We start from the raw sequence: 23,387 nt of genomic DNA on the forward strand, positions 1-23,387 counted from the left end.
CCTGTCTGAAACACCACACAGGAAGAGCTAAACACAAGAAACGAGTCTATCCATAACTGGCCGAGAAGGGAAATACTAGAGATGTGGAAACAGGTTGCTGGTGAAATTAACAAGATCCTGTCGGTTGTTTGGAAATCCATGGACCATGGTAGGACGAGCAAGATGTATAGCTGATGGCTGAGACCAACAGAGCAACAGTAGGCACAAACAGACAGCAGACACGCAGACCAACATTGATTCTGAGAGATGCCCATGGTAAAGGCTCCAAAGAGAAATTACCATTGATTAGGGACTGTAATAAACAGTGCAGCATTTGTGGCCTTCAGTTGAATGAAAAAATTAATATATTTTTTCTTTTTTGTTACCCTGGTACAAAAATATACTTGACAAAAGTGTTCCAACTAGGGCTTAACGTTTTGAGTTTCTCCAACAGCAAGAGAGGAAAACGTGCTTCCGGCTGGGGCTGAGTCCAAGCACACAGCCATTCCTATACATGCATTATTTGTAAACCTCTCTGGGTTCTTGACAATACTTAGAAAATAAATCCCCAGAAAGGGTAGATTTTATAATTAATCAAGTGGTGAGAGCACATATTTACCAGCCAATGAAGGGGTTTGAGATATAATCACTCAAGGGTTGCCTTTCACCCAAGTCCAGGGATTTCAGTCCCTAGTTGGTAAGACACTACACCTCAGTTGTAAGATCTTTGAAAGATACAAATATTAAATGTATCAAATGATTTGAATTTTATCATTGCCAACTGAGGTAGGGGGAAATGCAGCAGTTTGGCAGTCAGGTAACCTAAATTTTATGCCTGAATCTGAGTTTTAGTTTCTCTGGTTTCAATTTATTAATCTTTAAAATCAGAAGCCTGGACACTATATTTTGTGAGTTTTTTCCCATTAATAGTAAAAAGGGATGTCCTAGGTGGCGCAGTGGTTAAGAATTCCCCTGCCAATGCAGGGGGGGACACGGGTTCAATCCCTGCTCCAGGAAGATCCCACATGCCGCAGAGCAACTAAGCTCATGCGCCACAACTATTGAGCCTGCTCTCTAGAGCCCATGAGCCACAACTATTGAGCGCATGTGGCACAACTACTGAAGCCCACACATCTAGAGCCCATGCTCTGCAACAAGAGAAGCCACTGTAGTGAGGAGCCTGAACACCACAATGAAGAGTAGCCCTCGCTTGCTGCAATTAGAGAAAGCCTGTGCACAGCAACAAAGACCCAATGCAGCCACTAAATAAATTAAATAAATAAATAAATATAAATTTAAAAAGTTAAAATTAAAAAATAAATAAAAAACTTCAGGCACCAGCTGATCTAATATTCTGTACTGATTCAAATCTTGAGAAGCATCTTTGCTAGAGATGCTGATTTGGCAAAGGAGAAAAAATACATCTAGTCAACCATGCAAGATGTGAATTTTGCATAAGTCCTAATCAGCAGGTCTTGCTGGAAATCCTATTGCTCTGATAGACGTTTTCTTCTTTTAGACTAAAAATGTATAATTTTCCAACTGGAAAAGACATGCCTTCTAGAGCAGCTGCCCCCTGTATTGTAGATGCATTTATTAAATTAGATTTAGGTGCTACCCTGGCCCAGGTGGTGTGTGTACAGAGTTACTGGAAATTTTCTGCACTTGTTGGATCTCATCACTGATATTTGTTTTTCTCTTCTCCACATACCAAGTTTTTCCATGAACTGATTGTCAAATAGGTTTTTTTTAACAAGAGTGCAATGAAAAGTTATAAAACCACATTTTAATGGAAAGTAGTTAATTATATTTGTACAGATTAAATATTAAAGTGGCTTACTATTGGGATTACCTATTTTTAGTCCCTCAAAATACTTTCCTACAAAATATTCGCCTACAAAAATTGTGAATTTACCCATAGACTCTGTGACATTATATACTGTTCTTTATTCAATGTAGCACAGAAGACTGTGTGTAAAAAATACTGAAGTCAAATAAAAATTAACTAAAACAATATTCACCAACTCTTCATAGCTACTCTTGGTTTGCCTCTTTTCAGAAAAAAAATACTGAAAATATGAAAGAATGTTTACTCATTTTAAAATGTAGGAATAAAAATTTTACCCTCATAACCTTCGGTAAATCACTTTATTACTCACTGTGCCCATTTCTCAGACACAAATGAGAAACTTAGTGATTTGTAGAATCCTACATGGTGCCAAACTCCTAATGAAACAATCAATTGCCTTTAAGGATTGATCTCAAATCTAGAAGCAGCTATAATGAGGAAAGAGAATAAAATTATTCTCTTTATTTGCGTGGATCACTGTTTGCCAAAATATACTTGTTCAAGTACCAGTGTTGTTAAATATTCTATGGGGATAAAAGGGTTCTGTTATTAAATACTTTTGGGAAACACTGTTGACTTAATTCTAAGGAGATAATACCACTATTAGCACTATAAGGGTTCTGATAAGTCCTGCAGTTAAAACTCCATTTATCTTTCTTTAACCCAGTTTCTTCCTAAATATATTTTACCTTAAAAATCTTTCTCCTCAAATAATTCATATTGAAAATATGTTAAAAGAAACTATTTTAAAAATCCTACAGAATAATCTTTGTAAAACTGTGTCCTAGATGATACATGTACTGAAATTTTTTGGGTTTTAAACATCTGATTTATATACAAAAGTCTGTATTGTCTTAGAGTACCTATAATGCAGTTGGTTGTATCAATGGTAATTCTCAGCTTTGGCTATATGTTCAGTGATAGGAGGTTTCACAGTATGTTTATGTGCTCTTGATCCCTGTTTTTAGCCATAAAATCAATTCAAGGGACACTTTTTTTTTTTAACAGAAGAACAAACATCCTGGAAATACATGACTGGTGAATCTAGAGTCATCTAGACTACACCACAGTTTTATTTCCAAGGGTAGCAGATAGGCCTGAATATCACATAATACTTTATTCTATTTGTCTCAGATTTAATTGTGTTTTACACCAGGAGGTTTGTGCAGAGAATAATACTATTCACACCATTGTGTTTGGTTATAAGTTACATTCCTTGACATGACTTCATCTCCATTTATTTCCATGACCTCCCAAACATTATAACATCCAGAAGAGAAGAGGCTGACAGTGAATTCACCAAGTGTGATCTTTTCCGTCCATTCCCTGTTTATTGAACTCTGACTTTGAGATAATAAAAAATATTTTTTCAGATTTAGTTTGATAATTTCTTCAAATTCATGTATCTATCATTATTTAAAGTAATGAAAGAAACTACTTTTTTAAAATTTTTATTGGGGTATAGTTGATTTACAATGTTGTGTTAGTTTCAGGTGTGTGGCAAAGTGAATCAGTTCTACGCATACATATATCCACTCTTTTTTTTTTTTTTTTGAGATTCTTTTCCCATATAGGCCATTACAGAGTATTAAGTGGATAAAAGCAACTCTTTAGGACTTCCCTGGTGGCACAGTGGTTAAGAATCCTCCTGCCAATGCAGTGGATGTGGGTTCAATCCCTGGGCCAGGAAGATCCCACAAGCTGTGGAACAACTAAGCCTGTGAGCCACAACTACTGAACCTGCGCTCTAGAGCCCACCAGCCCCAATTGCTGAGCCCAAGTGCCACAACTACTGAAGCCCATGCACCTAGAGCCCATGCTCCACAACAAGAGAAGCCACTGCATTGAGAAGCCTGCGCACCACAATGAAGAGTAGCCCCCACTCACTGCAACTAGAGAAAGCCCGTGTGCAGCAATAAAGACCCAACACAGCCAAAAAATAAAATTAAAAAAAAAATTAAGAAACTCTTTAAATGTTACACTACTTAAATCAACGCTGACACCATTCTAATGCATTTTATTTCTCCATGATTTTGTGTATACTTTATTTCTCAAAGAACAAGGGACCATGTCAACTTTTGAATCTTATAAACAATTTTCCTTTTAATGTGTTGACAGCATTGGCTGGTGTGTTGTGCTTTCACTGTTAAAGAATTTATGTTTTTTTACTATTTATGAAGTGACAATAATTCATACTTGAAAAACTGTTATACTATCTTGAAGGAACTTTCACATCGGTTTTGTGGTATCAGCTTTAAATTTAGTTCCTAATTTTATTATTTAACTAAATACAATAATATTATCTGAGAGATGGCTGTGTACTAAATCATCACGTTCTGGGTTATTACCATCATCAACTCAAAAAAAAAATAGTGATAGGGAAGGCTTTGTCTATAAAATAATGGAAAAAAAAACATTTATTTGTTAACCAAAATGTACCCTACACAAGTTGTGATAAGCTGCAAAAACTGTATGTTTTCTAATGTTTTTGTAATATAATGTAATGTCCTTGGGTGACTATACCATGTTTAATAAAGAGAGCTGGTGTGTGTGCTGGAGACTGGGGTAAGCTTTACTAGGGATGCAGGAAATGATCACTGGGCATCCTGCCTTCATAACATCAGGTGAAAAGGCTTGTTGACCAGGTCCTGATATGCTCTGGCTGGCGTGTGATGTGGTGATTGTAATAAATAGCTACATTTGGAAAAGTAGTGTATAAAAATAAATAACAAGTAAAAATTAGACATAATCTGTTGGTCAAACCATAGGAAAACATTGAATGTGTATCTGAGGGCCAGGAAATTGCAAGTTTAAAAATTGCTAAGAGAGTTTTGAATTGAACAGCAATGACATGATATTTACAAAAATAACAAGTATAAGTGTTTTGCTGAGTACAACACATTTTAGAGTGGAATGGAGCAGCAAATAAAATTATTCAGTTAAACTAACATATGTACAAAAGCAATATAATCACTGGAATGTGAATGAGAGATATTTAAGCCTCAGGTTGTGACAAGAGGCTCTTGTCTTCCTGTTTTCCCCTTAAGAAGCAGATGTCTTAAAGGAATTAACTACACTGATTCTCAAACTGTCTAAAATATCTTTTCTGTCTACAGGCTTACATCATCTGAGAAACTTTAAAATGAGTATTAGTGAATGTATGAATAAGTGATTAATTCCATCATGAATGGATTATAAATTATTTGAAGTCAGTAATTCATAAGAATTCTAAATAAGGTCTAAATAGTGTTCCATGCAGGCTTATGGTGTTGATAAAATTGTTGCTTTTCCATTCTTTTTCCACATTCACACTTTCTCCCACTTTCTAAGATATTCTCTTCCAGGACAAGTTTGCCTTCATTTCCATTAAAGGGAGGTAAAAGTAATTTGACTCATGAATTCACTGATTCAGTTACTCATTCAACAAATACTTTGTGGCTCCTACCAGCTGAAATGTATCAGGGCCTGTTCTCACGATGTGAAGGCGGCGCCCACCGTGGACCCTTTCTGCTTTGCTATTGGAGCCCACCCATGCATCCAGTGTGTGTGTCAGCTCTTCCTGCCAACTGGGAAATGGTCACTCGAGGATTTTGTTCCTTCAAGCGAATAATGGGAAAAGCATAACGGCATAGCTCCAGACATTACTGAACTTTCAATCCAATACAGAAGATGGTTATGGTGAAATATACAGGGGGCTCTATTCTAAGAAAAGGGGACATGTTAAAATAGGAATTAATAGTTATGTATCTTGCTATCTCTTACAGTTTATTTTATGATTACCATTATTATTTTTTAATTTTAAAATCATTATGTATCAGTATATAAGTACAGCATTATAAAAGTTTCAAGGAAAATGAGTAGTAGGATAGAAACATGGAAAATGTCCACTTACTTTATGCCCCAGTTTATAGATAAGACTTAAAAGTTAGGTATGTATCATTTCATTTCTCTGGTTAATGTTCTATGTAAGCACATTCACCTACATATAAATACACACATATACATATTTTAAATAAATGGGTTCATGTTATACACTTAGTCTGGTGATTTTTTTGATGTAACTGTGTATCTTGGAGCATTTTCCAAGAAAGTACATATAAGTTTTTAATACCTGCATAATTTCCCACAATATAGTTTTATTATTCTTACATTATCACTATTTCAGAGATGATTATGTCAATTTCAAATTTTTCTTTTATGAACAAAGTTGAAAAGAACGTCCTTAAAAATAAAACTTTGCATTCTAATATAAGTATTTCTTTAAGGTGGAACTAAAAGCATTGTACATGTACATTTTATTTTGATGTATACTGCCCATCTAATTCCCCTCCAGCAAATGTTTTACAAATGTGTCGTCCTCACAGCAGTTATACCACTGGCTAGTTTCTCACATCCTTACTGGCACTAGACATTTTTCAACTTTTACATTGTTGACAGATGATTCTATAAATCTTGAGACATTTACTTCCATTAGATAAATATTAGGGCTCAAATTCAAAGACCTTTCAGAATCAAGCAAATAAATATATTTTTGAATCAGACTGAAAAAAATAGAGTAGTAGGGAGCTTGGGAAATTGGAAAGGATATGCCTTGCTACATTAGATACTGAAATTTATCCTTTTTTGAAAATACTCTGTTTAGCAAATAAAGGAAAATTGTGGCTTGAGGACCATCTGTTAAGGATCTTGCTCTAAGGAAGAAACCACTGGAGAGAAAGTCCAGTGCTGACTTCACAACTCCCCCAGTAGCAGAGTCTGTCTCCCGCATGTATTGTCAAGGTCGGCCCTTGTCAATGCATAGACTCAGAGATCCGTATGGGAGCATCCTATTTTAAGAACTAAGATGTGAGAGAATCACTCTTGTTACCTTAGCATGGGGTGAGTTATTTCATACTCTGCAGTAAAGTCATTTATCACAGCCAGAGTCAGAATGATAAAAGGTAAAGCATTTGTAAGAAATTTGACTTTTTTTTTGCTATTTTCATGCAAAATATGTTGCAACATGTCAGCTTTTAAAAAGCACCAATTACCTCTCCAGCAAAACCATGAATTTTAGGCTTTCACTCTATCTCCTACTACCTATCTGTTCCTTTCATCTGAAATATTGCTAAAATTTGTGTCACGGAAAAGTTTTATCTAAAAACATATTTTTTAATTTTTTGTAGACATTTAACTTTACATATTTTCAGGGGCAAGTCTTTGTCATGTTAACTGGGTTGTCATTAAACTGAATGATAAAGCAGGGGTTTTTTTTTTTTTTGTTATTTAAAAAGAAAATCTCTCTCTCTATATATATATAACACAAACCCTTTTTTTTAAAGTGGCAAAACTCCCCCTTTGTTCTTACAATATCCAGCAAAGCTGTAAGTAGTGACATATCTGTTGGCCATGAGCTTAAAGATTATTTCTAATTTTCTTTAAAGGTACTTCTGGCCTACACCAGAAGGCCAGTTCTAATATTCATGAAGTGCTGGGTTCATGAGGCTTTGAAAATTGTTAGAGTTTTAGTGGGAAAAGGAGAACAGTTACTTTTCCAAATTCCACTTACCTCTGTTTTAAAAGAGCTCCTTTAACTGTCCACTGTTCTAGTTTTCCCTGGGCTTGCAAACATGTGAATGTGAGAGTCTTGTGGAATGGATTTTATGACTTAAGCCAAAGGCAGCCTCTGGCCAGGTGGTAAAGTAAGCCAACTTGAATGAAGACAGCTATCTGGAACATTTCTATGAATGCCAGAATCAGAAATATCTGATTCGGACCCCAGATTTGACACTCGTACAGTGTGAATTCCCTAAGCAATTATTGTAACATACAAACACTTTTGTTTCCTAAAAGGTTGTGCAGGAAAAAATTACAGCTCTCCTCCTGTGTGTCTCCCTTACTTTCACACAGACCACTTCACTTTTGACGCTTCTGGTCACCAAATGTGTGGGAGTTTTTCCCCACACCAAGCAATTCTCTGACACCAGTTGGGTGTTCTACAATTTAACTCAATTCTGACAATGGTTACCTGGAAGTAGCATCAGATCCCAAGGATTAAGGGCTCAGCCCCATGAGACTGCCCCCATTTCAGATGCAATTGTAAGTAGTAGATCCCCAGGTTACCCACAACTTCCACCTGACTTGCCTACAAATCAGAGGCTCCTATGACCATTCCTGCCTTGGGTTTAATTATTTGCTTGAGTGGCTCACAGAACTCAGAAAAGCACTTATGTTTATCAGTTTATTAAAGGACACGATAAAGGATGCAGGTTAAAAGCCAGATGAAGAGATACACAGGGCGAGGTCTGGGCAGGTCCCTAGTGTAGGAGCCTCTGTCCTCATAGAGTTGGGGTGCGTGACCCTCCCCGTACGTGGATGTGTTCCCCATTCTAGAAGCTCTCTGTACCCCTTACTGTTGGGATTTTATGGGGGCTTTCTCATGTAGACATCATCACTTACTAACTCCATTTACAACCCTCTTACCTCTCTAGAGGATGGGAGAGTAGGGCTAAAAATTCCAAGCTTCTAATTATGGCTTTGTCTTCCTGGTGACCAGACCACTTCCAGGAGCCCACCAGAGTCACCTCAATAGAACAAAAGATGCTCCTAGTGCTCTTATAACTCAGAAAGTTGCAAGGGTTTTAGGACCTCTGTGTTAGGGAAAGGGTCAAAGACTAAATATTAGAATAAGAGATACTCTTACTCTTAGGAAATTACAAGGGTTTTAGGAACTCTGTGCCAGGTATTGGGGAAGAGACCAATATATATTTCCTATTATCTCACGTAGGTAAAGTGGTACCAACAACCCCTACCCTATAGGTGGTGTGTATTAGCCAAGGCGAGGTACATAAAATATAAAGCGCTGTGTCAGCTCTAGTCTCTAAGTGAATGTCATCCACTGAGAAATGCATGTGTGAATTAATTCCTTCATCCCACTGTCCTCATGGACAACTAGGGTTGGTTCAGTTGTTCTGGCCCATTAGGCAGGTGCCCCTTTTCTCCCTGGACTTCTGATGTTGCATGATGACCTGCTCAAATGGACAGCCTGTCCCAATGCAGAAAACCTGTATCTGGGAGATCACCTCAATGCTTGGTGATGACCTCAAGGGGTGAGATAGGGGGAGTGGGAGGGAGGCTCAAGAGGGAGGGGATATGGGTATATATATATAAATAAGCTAATTCACTTTGTCATGCAGCAGAAATGGGCACAACATTGTAGAGCAATTATACTCCAATAAAGATTAAAAAAAAAAAAAAAGGAAGACAGAAAACCTATTATCTATCAAAATGGCAGAAGAGCCACCATAGCCCCACCCCCAGCCTTCACTGTGAGGAAGAGTCTTTAGCACCTTCGTCCTCAGACTTTCAGGCTCTAGACTGAAATATCTTCATTTCCTATTGCTTCATATCTTGCAGTAAATTAGAAGAGTATTTTCAGCCTTGCTCTCCCCCTCTTCTTCAAACCCCACTCCACATCTCTGGGCCCAGTTCTCATCATTCCACATCTTTCATTTTTCATTCTGCATCTTTCACAAATTCATTCTCAGTCTGCTCCCTTCATTCATTTTCTCAAAATCTTGCTCCTCTTAACTGCACCTTCTAGATTGGTTTATTTCATTTCTTTCCACCCAACAGTGAATGCTGACGTTACTCCCCCTGTTCAGGAAATGTTGCAGCCTCTTGTGCTCTGCCTGGACCTAGAAATCCTTTTTTCCTTCTAACTCTTTTCTGTTTTTCATGACTGCTTTCTTAAAGGGCATCATATTGGTTCAGGTTTTGATTTGCTTGTGTGTGTATGCACATGTGTGTGTGTGTGTGCATGTGTCAGAGAGAGGAGAGAGAGAGAGAGGGAGAGAAGAAAGAGATTTTTACCCAACTCCTAAATTAATTCATTTGAAACACTGGTTCTGATAAATATTCTGTGTTTCAGGAGGCTATCGTGGTGGTTTTGTAATAAATCAGTCAAAAAAATCCCTGTTGATCTGACCAAGTATATAGCAGTACTCTTTAAATCTTTTATACAGTATAACTATAATTTGATACATTAAAGCTTGTACTTAAATAAAAAGTAGAATGTCTGCTTCTGTAATATTCAAAGCAAGCAAGATCCCCATAGACTGAATGTCTGTCAAATATATGAGGTTCATTATTTTATTAATTAACTTGTCAATGCAATGTCAACATAATCTGATATTACATGAATGATGACACTCTTCCTACATGTATTGATATTTTGGTTGACTTTGGATAACCCTATATGTTACCCAGAATTTCTGTAAGGCTCTTGCAATAATTCAAAGGTAGGTATCTCATTCCCTAAATGTTTAGTTATTGTAAAATAACACTATCTTTGAGCTCCAGTATGGTATATAATTGTGATGTTTTGTGATTTATAATAAGAAACATATATTTGGTCTATAGCCACAGTTCTTGGTTCACAGATCCCCAAACCTTTGGAATTTCCTGAGGGATAAGAGCATCGGACGCATTTTTTTAATGTCATAATACTTGGTCTCTTGTCCTCCGTTCCTGAAATCAGTTCAGAGCCTTAAAGGTGAAATGGGTGTCTTGTTATTCATAACAAGCCCCTTTCTAATATATCTGTGTTTATATTAATGAAGTGACTTTTGGAAAGCACCTAATGATGAGGGTGGTTGCCTGGGGAAACAAGCATGAATAGAGGGTTGGGACTCTCAGTCACACTCCCTAATTTCTGGAGAGGGAAGAAGGGCTGGAGGTTGAGTCAGTCACCAATGGCTAATGATTTAATCAACCATGCCTATGTAATAAAGCCTCTATAAAAATAAAAAAAAGAGGGGGTGAACCCATGGAGATTTGGGGAGAGTTGTACACTTGGAGAGGGCATGGAAGCTCTGCATCCCTTTCCACGTACCTGGCCTTATGCATGTCTTCCATCTGGAACCTCCGATCTATAGTTAATGGGTCAGAAGCACAGGTGATCACCCGGACTTATGATTGGCATCTGAAGAGGGGTGGCGGTGGAGCAGTCCTCTGGGACTGAGCCCTTCGTCTGTGAGATCTGATGCTATCTCCAGGCAGACAGTGTCAGAATTGAGTTGGATTGTAGGGCTCCCTGCTGGTATCTGGAGAACTGCTTGTTGGTGTGGGGAAATAGCCCCCCATCCCCACTGGAACTGGGTGCAGAACTCAAGTCTACTATGTAAAAAGCATGAGATTCTTAATAACTTAGGAGACACTGCCTTTATAATTAAACACTGTTGATCTCTGGCTGGCTGATCAATAGACCATGTCAAGGCCATCTGACTATTAATCCACCTGGCTTCCTTCCTCTTGGCTGTCATTGCCTACAACCAACTCCCCTAGGATTTCTAAGAAGCATTTGCACTGCTAATGAGAGGAAAGATTTGAAAAGCAGCTGAAATCTAAATATGTGCTCAGGTGTGTATTGAGATGGGCTGAAAATTTAACTGAAGTTGCTCTTCATCAAAAAGTAGGTAAGGAAAATTGGCCATGACCAAAGGAAATGCCTGTTCATCTCTCTGACCCTGTAGTAAATATGCTCAGATATCTTATCAGGAGGGATCTGCTCACTGTATGTTAGAAAACTTGGTATTAGTCACCATCCAATAATGGATTCTATCCCATTATATGATTCCAAATCCAGAAACCACAGGGGAACAACCATTCAGGGACCAGGCTGGCACTTCCATTACTGGGATAGTTTTTTTTTCCCCACTACCTTCGATTTAAGACTAAAATAAACCAACTAGAGGCTTGGCTCTACACCATTATGAAAAAAAAAAAAGAATCTGCCAGATAAATTAAAAAGTTCAGATGTGATAGGTTATTATAAAAGGTAAGATTATCTATTCTCCACTGAATACATATACTTGTTTCTTGATTGAACACATATATAATACTAAAGTTTTAAAGTTGTGTTGAAATTTTTCTGCAATAATTTATTGATGCACCTTAATCTCTGAATCTCAACCCAATATTCAGAAGCAATAATAAAGTCACAGGATTCATTCAGAATATACCACCAGTGGGGCCATATATTGACTGCATATTAGACTCCCTGGAGAGCTTTTAAAAAAATCTATTAATGAACTCTGTCACAAACCAATTTAAAAAATGTGGTTTAGATGCATGCATTAGTGGTTGCTGCTATTTCTCTTCTTTAAAGTTCCCAGATGATTTAATGTGCAAGGAAGTTTGAAAAACACTAATGCATACTGTTCAGCATTGGTAATTTTCCACTGAAGGATAGTTTGCAATGATTGTTGGTATGGTATTCAATAACTGTATTGATTTAGAATTGCTCCATGTTGCATGTAACAGAAAATAAGCATATATCCTCAGCTAACAAGAACTCCAAAGGTCAAGGGCTAATTTATAGCTACTGCTCAAGCTAACCAATGTCATAGGTTCCTTTAAAACTTTTTTTTTTCAAACAATAGACTGGGTTTTAATTCCAGCCTTTGCTGTTTTTCAAGGAAAGAATAAGAAGAATTATCAATCAGGTAGGAAATGTTGCATGATAAAAAGCATTTTTTTCCCCAGAAACTCCCAACTGATTTAGTGTCCAGAACTTCAGCCATGAAAGAAGCTGAAAAACTCTGGGAGGTACATTCTTTTCCTATTTTTATTAACACCAGTACTATTGTTACCTTGTATCCCCAAAGTATGCATAGCATTTTGATATTCTTGGGTGGCTTAAAACACTCTTTTCCTACACTTCAAGAAGTCAGCAATGTTTCTGTTGGAGAAACACATTTCTCATCTAATAAATAAAACATAACACATATAAAATCTCTTTAGGAACCCATTTCCAGAAGAAGAATCCTTTTCCATGAAAAGTATGATAGATAATGTACTTAATGATACTGCCAAACATATGTGATAAAATTGTACGACCAAGAAAATTACATTAAATACCATAACCAACCTTTACAATTTGCCATTTGATCAATACTCATGAAAGCTATGTTTCCTTGGCTGAAAAATCATCTCTATAATTCATAACTATTTAAAAATTCAGATGGTATGTACTTTGCCTTGCATTCTAAATCTAAAGAGAAAAGTTCTATATTAACCTCCTTTTAGTTCAATTACCAGTATAATTGCTCTGAACATTAACTATACAATTACATGTTCATCCTTTAACTTTCATTGCTTGATGAATTCCTTTGGGAAGAATATATTAAGAGACAAACTTTCCAGACCAATACAATACACTTAGAAGAATATATTGAGGCAAACTTTCCAGATTGATATAATCCACTTAAAAAAGAACACCTACCTTGGGACTGAGGGAGAGTACCCAAGGAAGAGATAAATCTCAAGGCTTAGATTTGAACCTCATTGGAGAAGGTATGATTGCAGCCCTGTGATGGCAGAAAAGGTGAATGGGGTAACCCAGTTTAGAGCATGGCCGCAGTTGTTGAGTAAGCAGGTAAAAACCCCTTCAGGATGCAAGAGAAGAAAACTGTGGCCAGTGCTGACAAACAGGAAATAGGCTTTCAGATTTCAGGCAGCATGTAGCTAGGAATCGACCAATGGCACACTTAGAAGCCTCGCTGGAAATTCACTTGAAATTACCACAGTTTTAAACTACAAAACACACCACCAACTCTCAGTGGGAACCAACTAAGGGTCTGCTACTGATAGTTGATGAGGGCAATGTAGACTGCCTTCTTCTCCCTGTGTCCTCACAGGATGGAAGCAGCAGAGGGTTCCCTGGGGCTTCTTTTACATGGGCAGTAACCACATTCATCATGGCCTAATCATCTCCTAAAGGCCCCACCTCCAAATACCATTACATTGAGGATTAGATATATTTTTGAGGGATGCAAACATCCAGTGTATAGAATTCTGCCCCGGCCCCTGAAAATTCATGCCCTTCTTGCATGTAAAACCCATTCATTCCATGCCCCAGAAGTCTCAACTCATCCCAGCATTAAATTTAAAGTCTAAGTCCAGAGTCTCACTTGAATATCATCAAAGTCAGATATGGGTGAGACTCCAGGGATGATTCATCCTGAAACAATATCCTCTCCAGTTGTGAACTTGTGAAATCCAATGTGTCGTATGCTTCTGAAATGCAATGGTGGAATAGGCATAAGATAGACATTCTCTTTCCAAACGGGAGAAATGGGAAAGAAGAAAGGAGGAATAGGTCCTGAGGAAGTCTAAAACCCAGCAGGGCAAGTTCTATTAGAACCTAAGGCTTGGGACTAATCCTCTATGGCTCGATGCTCGTCCAGTTTAGGTGGAGGCAGCCACCCCTCCACACCCGCCCCCCTCCCCCGCCCCAACTCTCTGCACGCTGGCAGAGGTAAACAGTGTGGACGCAAGCAAAGTTTTCTGCCTGCACCCCTCACAGGGTCGGCCCCATGGCCCATGATGCACTGGGGCCTGCTGAAGCGGTACTGGGCCAACTGAGGGTCACAGACACGGAGAGTGTGGAGGCGGGAGCCCTCTATGCCAGGTGCACCAGATAGAGAGCTGGGGTCCCACGGGCATTGGTGGCACCCCTCATAACCACAATTTCATATGGTTCGACCTAAACTAGAATTGATGGATGGATTTCAAAAGATCTCAAATACAAGGTAAATATATCAAAACAAAGACAACTTCCACCCCCAAACACTATATTCGTAGATCTAGTAAACAACAAATTAGAAAATAAAATTACAATTTCTACAATCCAAATGGTCTTGTAAACATTCCATGTCTAGGAATAAATATGAAGGTCTCTAAAAACTATAAACTAAACATAACTCTGAAATAATTACATAAAATCTAAATGAATGGTTTCAATATGCCATGGTCATGGATTGAAAAACCCAATATTATAAAGGTGTTGATTTTTCCCAACTTGATGAATATTGTAAAATTAAAAACTAATTATATTCCAACATTTTTTTGGTTGGTAAAGCCACTTTTAAATTTTACATAGAAATGCAAAGGACTAGGAATAACTAGGACACTCTTGAGGAAAAATATATTAAGACCTGATATAGAAAGACTTTTATGAAACTACAGGTAGATAAATCAGTGAAGAAGTACAGAGAGTTTAGTAACAGAACCACACATAATTGGTTATCTGGTCTGTGGTAAAGGTGCCATTGTAATTCAGTGGGGGGAAAGGTGATTCTTTCGAGAATGGTGTTTAATAACTGGCTATCAATAAGTTTAAAGAAAAAATCCCAACTTGACTCCCTATGTCGAACTACATCAATGTCAAGTGAATAGTACACGTAAATGTGAAACAATAATCATAATAATAAATTTAGAAGAATATTAAGAGATTATCTTCATGGCCCAGGAAGAGTTATTTCTTGAGAGACACAAAAGCATTAGTCATATAGGTAAAGATTGACAAACAGAATTACATTTAAAGTAAATATTTTATCAAAAGATATAATAGAGCAAAAGGGATACCATTAGAGAGGATATTTGCAATACGTATGTCTAATTAAAAACTCATAAAAAGTTTGGAATTGACATGTACACAGTGCTGTGTTTAAAATGGATAATGAACAAGGACCTACTGCATAGCACAGGGAATGCTGCTCAATATTATGTAACAACTTAACTGGGAAAAGAATTTGAAAAAGAATAGATACATGTGTATATATGACTGAATCATTTTGTTGTATATCTAAAACTAACACAACATTGTTAATCAACTATACTCCAATATAAAATAAAATATTAGAAAACTCATACAAAGAATATTTAAGAACTCCTACACATTGTTAATGAGGGCATCCAATTATATTGTCCAAAGACCTGAACAATAACCTCAAGAAAGTAGAAAACTGAATTGCCATGAAGCTTATGAAAAACTAAAAACAAAACAAAAAACTCATTGTCATTGTCATTAGTCATTAAGGACATTAACCTTAAAAGCACAATAAAATACCAATAAACTTTCATCAGAATACCTAAAATTTTTAAGAAATGACAGTACCACGTATTTGCAAGACAATAGAATATGAAGAATCCTCATACACTGCTGGAGGGTGTGTATGTTTGTGCAAACACTTTGGAAAACTCTTTAGCACTCTGCATGTCTAAGTTTATACCAGTAATTCCACTCAGTCATGACCTCAACACTAAGGCATACCCATGGGCACCACTAGACTTATGTACAAGATTTCTAGCAACATTATTCATAAAAGTTTAACATTGGAAACAACCTAAATGCACGTCAATATATTAGCAAAAAAAAAAAAAGAGATCTTGGTATACTGATGCAATGAAATAAGTAGTCTATAACAATAAAAAATTCAATTATAACTACATAAAACAACATGGATGGATCTCATAGTCATATCATTGACTGAACAAAGCAATTATTATTATATTTGCCAAATTTTATAAAATCCAAAAATAGGAGAAACTACTCTATGATGACAGAAGTCAGAACAATGTTATTTGGGGGAAATTTAAGAATAGGATTACATCATGAGAGATTTGGGGATCTAGGTCAACATCATCCGTGTGTGTTTATTTTGTGAAAATTTACTGATCTGATGCTTAAACCTTGTACACGTAATTGTATATATGTTTTTTAAATATTAAGTTTTTTAATAAATTTATTTATTTATTTATTTTATTGGCTGTGTTGGGGTTTTTTTTACTGTGCGTGAGCTTTCTTTTAGTTTCGGTGAGTGCGGGCTGCTCCTCGTTGTGGTGCGTGAGCTCCTCATTGCTGTGGCTTCTCTTGTTGCGGAGCATGGGTTCTAGGCGTGTGGGCTTCAGTAGTTGCAGCACATGGGCTCAATAGTTGTGGCTCACGGGCTTAGTTGCTCCGTGGCATGTGGGATCTTCCTGGAGCAGGGATTGAACCCGTGTCCCCTGCATTGGCAGGCGGATTCTTAACCACTGCGCCACCTAGGAAGCCCTAAATATTAAGTTTTAAGAAAAAGTTTAAAATTGTTTAAACATTTAAGTTAAAAAAAAAAATGGACAGCTGAAGAGAGAGAGAGGGGAAAAACAAACAAACACCTTGGCCTCTCTTTTATCCTCAGTCCTTCCCATCACTGGTCCTCAAGTGCTCCTCTGGCTTTCTATGCTCTGTCAACGTAGATGCGAGCCATGATTTGGCTTAAATTCTTTCACTTTGCTAATAAGTACACTGAACCCCAGAAACACTGAATGCAGGAATCATTCCCTCACAGTATGCCAAGGTCCCCAATTTTAAACTTTCTCTCTCAATCTGTACCTAGGAGATAAACATATTCTGTTGACTCTCCTTATTTTCACACTTGAAGACATTTTAATGTTTTGGTAAACTTTCTTAACCTTGTCACTTTCTCCTAAGAGGTTCTACCTTGACTTGCTGATTAGCACTTACTATAAAGAGGCCTCGTGGGATCCCTTCATCTGCTATCTCCCCCTTGGATTAACAATAAACTGACAAAGAGGGATCTGTTTAAAAGAATCACGCCTGCTGTGATAGAATATCTTTTAAGATACATTTAGAAGTAATACAACAGAATATAGTCATTTAAGCACATTGAGTTGAACATTTTGGGGAGCCCCTGGTTTAGATACAACAATTTTTATCTTCTCTTACTTTTTTTTTAAACTTTTGTCTATTTTTCCCAGTAGATTTGGGGGAAAAATAAAGAAGAATGCCAGGATGTCGGTATCACCTTGAGTTCCCCAGGATGGCAACTTCAAAGCACTTTCATACCCTTAGGTTAGACTGTTCAGAGTATCATTGGTGATGTATTTTCAGAAGCCATTTGAGTTTTTATTTCTTTTCAGATGTGGAACTGTGAGTTTTGACTAAAGGATAGAGAACAAAATTTGTTAAAGACGTCCTCATTAACCCCATGTGAGCTCTCTGTCTTCAGCAGGAAATCTCTTCCCTAATTTGCCAAGCTTTTATATAGCAATCTTATTTAGAGCCCTCTCTGTTGAAGGGTGATCAGTTGAAATAGGACAGTTTTATGAACTTTAATATGGAACATGTTTGGGATTTGTGTGGTTTTGAAAGAGTGACTTGAGGCACTGGCATAATGCTCATTTTTAGTAGAAATCCCCAGGGGTGCTGCTGTGCATATAAACCTGTCTATGTGATATGCGGCCAGAGGAATAGGAAAAAAGTATTATTGCTCTCATTGATTTCTCACCTGTGAGTCCCATTATAACCACATTTCTGTTAGGTATAGAAACACTGGAGATGATTAAGTTTTCCCAATCATCTCCGGCAGATTATGAATCACAACTTCTGCAAAATGTGGAAAATAATATGTTCAGTTCCTTTGTGTGCAAATGGATAAAGTTTAGTAAATATGATTGTTTCCCAAGATACGGATTCTCCCCAAATTCATCTCTCTCTCCACTGTGCTCACTCTCTCTCACCTGCTGGGGAAGAACAAACCTGCAAAATACTTTGCCTTTGTTGCTCTTACTGTTTGATGGTCCTTTGTGACCAGGTATTGTTTTCCTCTCTCTCATTATCCCATACCCAAGCAGATGCCTCCTCTGTACCAGTGCTCAAACTGTTAAGATAATATTTGTCAGTGAGGTCAGTCCATTTATAAGGCCTCAAGGAATACTGGACTCAAGGCAGTATTTCTAAAAGGTTATTGTACATAAGCATCACTAAAGAACATTGTTAAGGTATAGATTCCTGGGTCCCAAATCAGAGATTCTGCTTGAATAGGTAAATAATATGTCTTAGGAACCTCCAATTTTATCAAGCTGTAATTTCTGGAAACATTTACATATACAGGGATCCCTTAGACCAAATGTTCAAGATATGATAGCTATGTTGTCTATCCAAGGTCTTCTTCTTCAAACTCTGTAAGCAACTGCCTCTCTGCTTCCTCCCAAGGCAAGCCAGGCTTCTCCTCAGTACCTCTCTGACTGAGTCATAAAAGTTAGAAGATTTTTTAATAGTCATCTACTAACATGTATTCTAAGAGTCATTTATTCATTTAACAATACCGAGTCCCTACTATGTGCAAGCTACTCTAGTTATTTGGGTTACATCAGTAAATAGAACATTACAATTTCTGTCCCCAGGGATATTTCTTTCAAGAAGGAGAGAGAGTCAATGAACAAAGTATACTAAATAAGTACATTTTACACGAGGGTAATTCAAAAATTATTTGCACTCCAGTTATAGTAAAACTTCTGCTGGCCACACTGTTTTATCAGTGCTTTCCGTTCAAGGCTGCTGTCTCCCAAGTCACTGCTGTGCAGGTGTGAATGTGTTACATCAGTTCATTTGTAACTGCGGTGCAAGCAAAAATGGATGCCCCACTCGTGATTTGCACGAAAGAAGAGCAGCGTGCAGTGATTCTTTTCTTGTGGTCTGAGGGTGTATCTGGTGCCATTATTTATCGAAGACTTTATGTGCAGTATGGAGAAAGTGTTTTGTCATGAAGAAGTGTGTATGAATGGATAGAGAAGTTCAAGGAAGGTCGCACAAGGGTTAGCCATCAAGAAGGAGCAGAAAGCCGGTCCACTTCCAACACTGATGACAACACTGAGTGTACAAGTGAAATGATTCTGTCAAATAGACAAGTGACAGTGGATTATGTGGCAAATCATTTGCAAATCAGCCAGGGCTCTGCCTGTGAAATAATCCACGACAGACTGAGGTTTCGAAAAGTTTGTGCTGAAGCCTAAACTTCAGATTAAACGCAGAGGACTGCTCTCCAAGGGCGTTGTGACCTTGCATGACAATGCACGTCTACACACTTCTGCCCACACTGTCGACACTCTGCAAAAACTTCGTTATGAGGTGTTACGACATTCTCCCTATAGTCCTGATCTTGCACCATTGGACTTTCACCTGTTTGGTTCCCTGAAAGCAGCCCTATGAGGATGAAGATTCACTTCTGATGAAAAAATGAAGACAGCAGTGCATTTGTGGCTCGCAGCTCAGCCTAAAACATTTTTAAATGAGGGAATATGAAAGCTTGTTGACAGATGGACAAAATGTATTGAAAAGCAAGGAGATTGCATCAAAAAATGATGTATTTGTCTTTCCTAAAAGTTAATTTAAATAAATTCTACTGCCAGAGTGTGGATAATTTTTGACTCACCCTTGTATTATGTGATGTGAGTGCCATGGAAAAAAGGAAAGATGAGTAAGGTAAGAAGGCTGAGGAATGTGCATGTGGTGGTGGGACCCGATGAAATTGTAATGGCATGGTAAGAGTAAACCTCACTGAGAAAGTGACATTTAAACAAAGCTTGGAAAAAGGCAGAGGAGGGAGGTAAATGGGTATATGGTAAAGAGTATCCCAGGGAGAGGTAGCAGTGGGGCAAATGCCTTAAGGAAAGATCGTGCCTATAGTAAAGGAATGCTAGGATGGTTGGTGTGTCTGGTGTGGACTAAGCAAGGAGGGCAGTAGCTTGTAAGGACTTTAGCAAAGGAACAGGAAGCAGATCCCATAAGTTCGTTTGATCTATTGTAAGAACTTGACATTTACTCTTAATGAGATTGAGGCCCATTAAAATGTTTTAAGCAAAGGAGTGACATTTTCTGTCTTAAATTTTGAAAAGATCACTCTGGCTGCTGTGTCAAGAGGAAGCATTAGAAGTGCAAAGTTAGAAGCAGGCAGATCATTTATGCAGCTATTTGCAGGCAAGAGATGATGGTGGCTTAAAGCAAGATGACTGCAGTGGAGATGCTGAGAAATTGTTGGATTATATTTTATGCATCTCGATTATAGAATCCACCTTATTTCATAAAAAAATGAATGTGGCATGTGAGAGAAAGAAAAGAGAAAAATAGGACTCCCATGTTTTTGTACTTCACAACTGGAAGGATAAAACAGCAAATTCAATGCATTTGATGGGGATAAATAGAGCATCCAGTCCTAGAGTTACTGAGGTTGGAGACAGCTATTAATTTCAAAGTGGTGGCTTTAGGGACTCAGTGGATGTAAGTACCTACATTTCAGAAGAGAGTTTTGAACTGAAAATACAAATATGGGACTTATCACTATTTAGAGAGCATTTAGAGGTTTAAAAGTGGATGTGAGTACAAAGATAGTGAGTTCACACAGAGGAAAAGAAAAGATTAAGACTGAGTCCTGAGGTGCTGTTGGAGAAGGTCATTGAGGGGATGTGACCAGTGGTTAACCGAGAGCTGGACCAAGGTAATCAGAGGCTCCTCACCCACCCCGCCGTCCTTGGAATGTACATTCTGCCCACTCTTCCCACAGAGGGAGCCATTGTCAAGGACACAGCCTTGAGAGAGCAATGTGTTGAGAGCACCTGGATGGTGTATGTGACTGAACCAGTTAAGGCCACTACATAAACTTTTAGATTCTGGTGGGCAGAATCTAAAGATTTACTCGTCTTGAGACTGCCCAAGACAAACCTCATATGTAAGTTTCCTGCTTATTAAATGTCACCTACCAATCTGGAGTGGTTTGCCTCTTTCTTTGGTCTCTTCTTGGCACCAGTGAGTGCGGGGATCCATTTGCAAACAAACAGGTACCCCATTATTAAGAGGAGAATGGGAATGGGGAAGAGAAAATACCAGCAAAAGAAAATGAGAAAGAGTGACCAGGGCGTAGGAGTAAAGCCAAGAGAGCATTGTGTCCTGGAAACCAGGTGGGTGAAAGAAATCTTGAAGGAGAGCTGATAGCGGAAGTAAAATGAGGACTGGAAAATGACCACTGGTTTTCATAATGAGGTAGCATTGGTGCATTGGATGAGAGCAGTTTTGGTGTAATGGTGTGGGCAAAGCATGGATGGATTGTGTTTAAGGGAGAGGGAAAGAAGGGAGATTGAAAATAAGTCCAGATAAGTCCAGAGGAGTTTTACTGTAAAGAAAGATAAGGTGTTAGGGAAAATGGGATAAGAGAATGTTTTTTGTTTTGTTTTATTTTTAATATGGGAGAAATAAGTGATGTGATGTGAATCATTGAACAATTAAAATTAATGATGTAGATAATAGAAGGGAGAATTCCTGGAATAATGTCCCTTAAGATGGGAGAGGGATAGGATCTAGTGCAAAAGTGAATGGATTCATTTGATTTTTTTCACAAGTGAACATTTATTGTGTCCACATGTGCATAGCTTTGAACTTGGCAATCACTGAATGCACTGGGGGAGGGACAGTTGGAAGGAAGCAAGGGAACGGGCTCGGGGTGGGGGGTTGGTTCATAAGAAAGGTAGTCCCTGCTGGAGCTGCCAGTAGCATCTCTCTGAAGACAGGAATCATAAGCAGGGGTGGAAGTTAAAGCCAGGCACCATGCTGGGGATGGGATGCAATCACCAGGGAAACATGCTGATTCTGGGGAAATGTCCCTCCCCTTCCCGGCTCCAGCCAGGCCAGATGGTACCTGGGGCACAGGGAACTCATCACAGTAATAGGTACAGGAATCCTCCAGCCCAGATTGGAACAATATTATTGGAGTTGACTGTAACAGTGACTTGGATAAATATCAATAAAAATTGATGATCAGGAAAGTAGGCTTGGACATGTTGTGGTTCTGTTTAGTATGATGGAGTAGTAAAAGAACACAAGAGACAGAGGATGAGGGGCAGTGAATGACAGGATCACGGGGAAAGAAGATTTCAAAGAACCGAGAGGCCAGGTGTTAGACAACTCATCTATAAACTAAGTTAAAGACTAGTTTTGGAGAGAATAACAATGATATTGAAGCTAAAACACTTGTCAAGAGTTGAATAACAATGCCTGTGGATCAGCAGATAGCGTAACATTTAAACTCAGGGATATTAACTGAGGGCATGATGGAGATAGTCTAAGGGTAAGAATGAGAACATCTGACGCTCAGGCTTAGAGGTGGCGGAAGTTTCCCACTGTTGGCTGTTGCTAGGTGCCTCCCCATTTCTTAATAAGCCTATTAACCCTGTTCATGCCTCTGTCAACTAGAAACTGCGTTAAAATCTGTTGTTAAGTTTTGAATGTGATGTCTTTTTCCTTCTGCTATCCTAATCTATAAAGTTCCAGAGGCTAATGTGTGAGGTAGTAAGCTCTTTTAATTCAAAGTTTTCAAATGGAAAATTAAAAATTATTTGCCCACGATGTAGGAAAAAAAGTCTCTCTGTTGGGTTGAAAGTTGGTCTGGATGTCCTTCAAGTTTCTTTCCAATTTTAAGACTGCGCATATTAATTGGATGTACTCCAGGAAACAGAGCATTAAGTGAATCGGAATTACCTGGAGTTGTTGTATAATTATCATTTTTTAGATATATTTCCAGTACTGAAGATTAGAAGTCTCTCATCTTTAATTCTGTGGATTTGCACCATTCTTGGTCTGTAGTTTCTTCCAACTAACATTCATTGAATAGTTGATCTGTCCTAGAAGATCTCAGTCATGTTCATCATAACCTTCACAGCATCAAAGAACCTTCAACAACCTCAGTCCACCTGCTGATTTTTGCCCTCTATTTCCTAGGGCAGTTTATTGAATGTACCTTGAGAATCTCTAAATACTGTTGTGTGTTTTTTAACTTTCAACATATTAGTCAGTTTCATGTGGGGGCATTTTTTTATTTATCTTTATTATTCATAAATTATTAACCAATCACTATGGATAAATAATACTCACAGAATCCCAAATAAATGTAGGAAAGAGAGGACC

This window comes from Hippopotamus amphibius, chromosome 11 (genome assembly GCF_030028045.1).
Source record: "Hippopotamus amphibius kiboko isolate mHipAmp2 chromosome 11, mHipAmp2.hap2, whole genome shotgun sequence".
Taxonomy (NCBI): Eukaryota; Metazoa; Chordata; class Mammalia; order Artiodactyla; family Hippopotamidae; genus Hippopotamus; species Hippopotamus amphibius.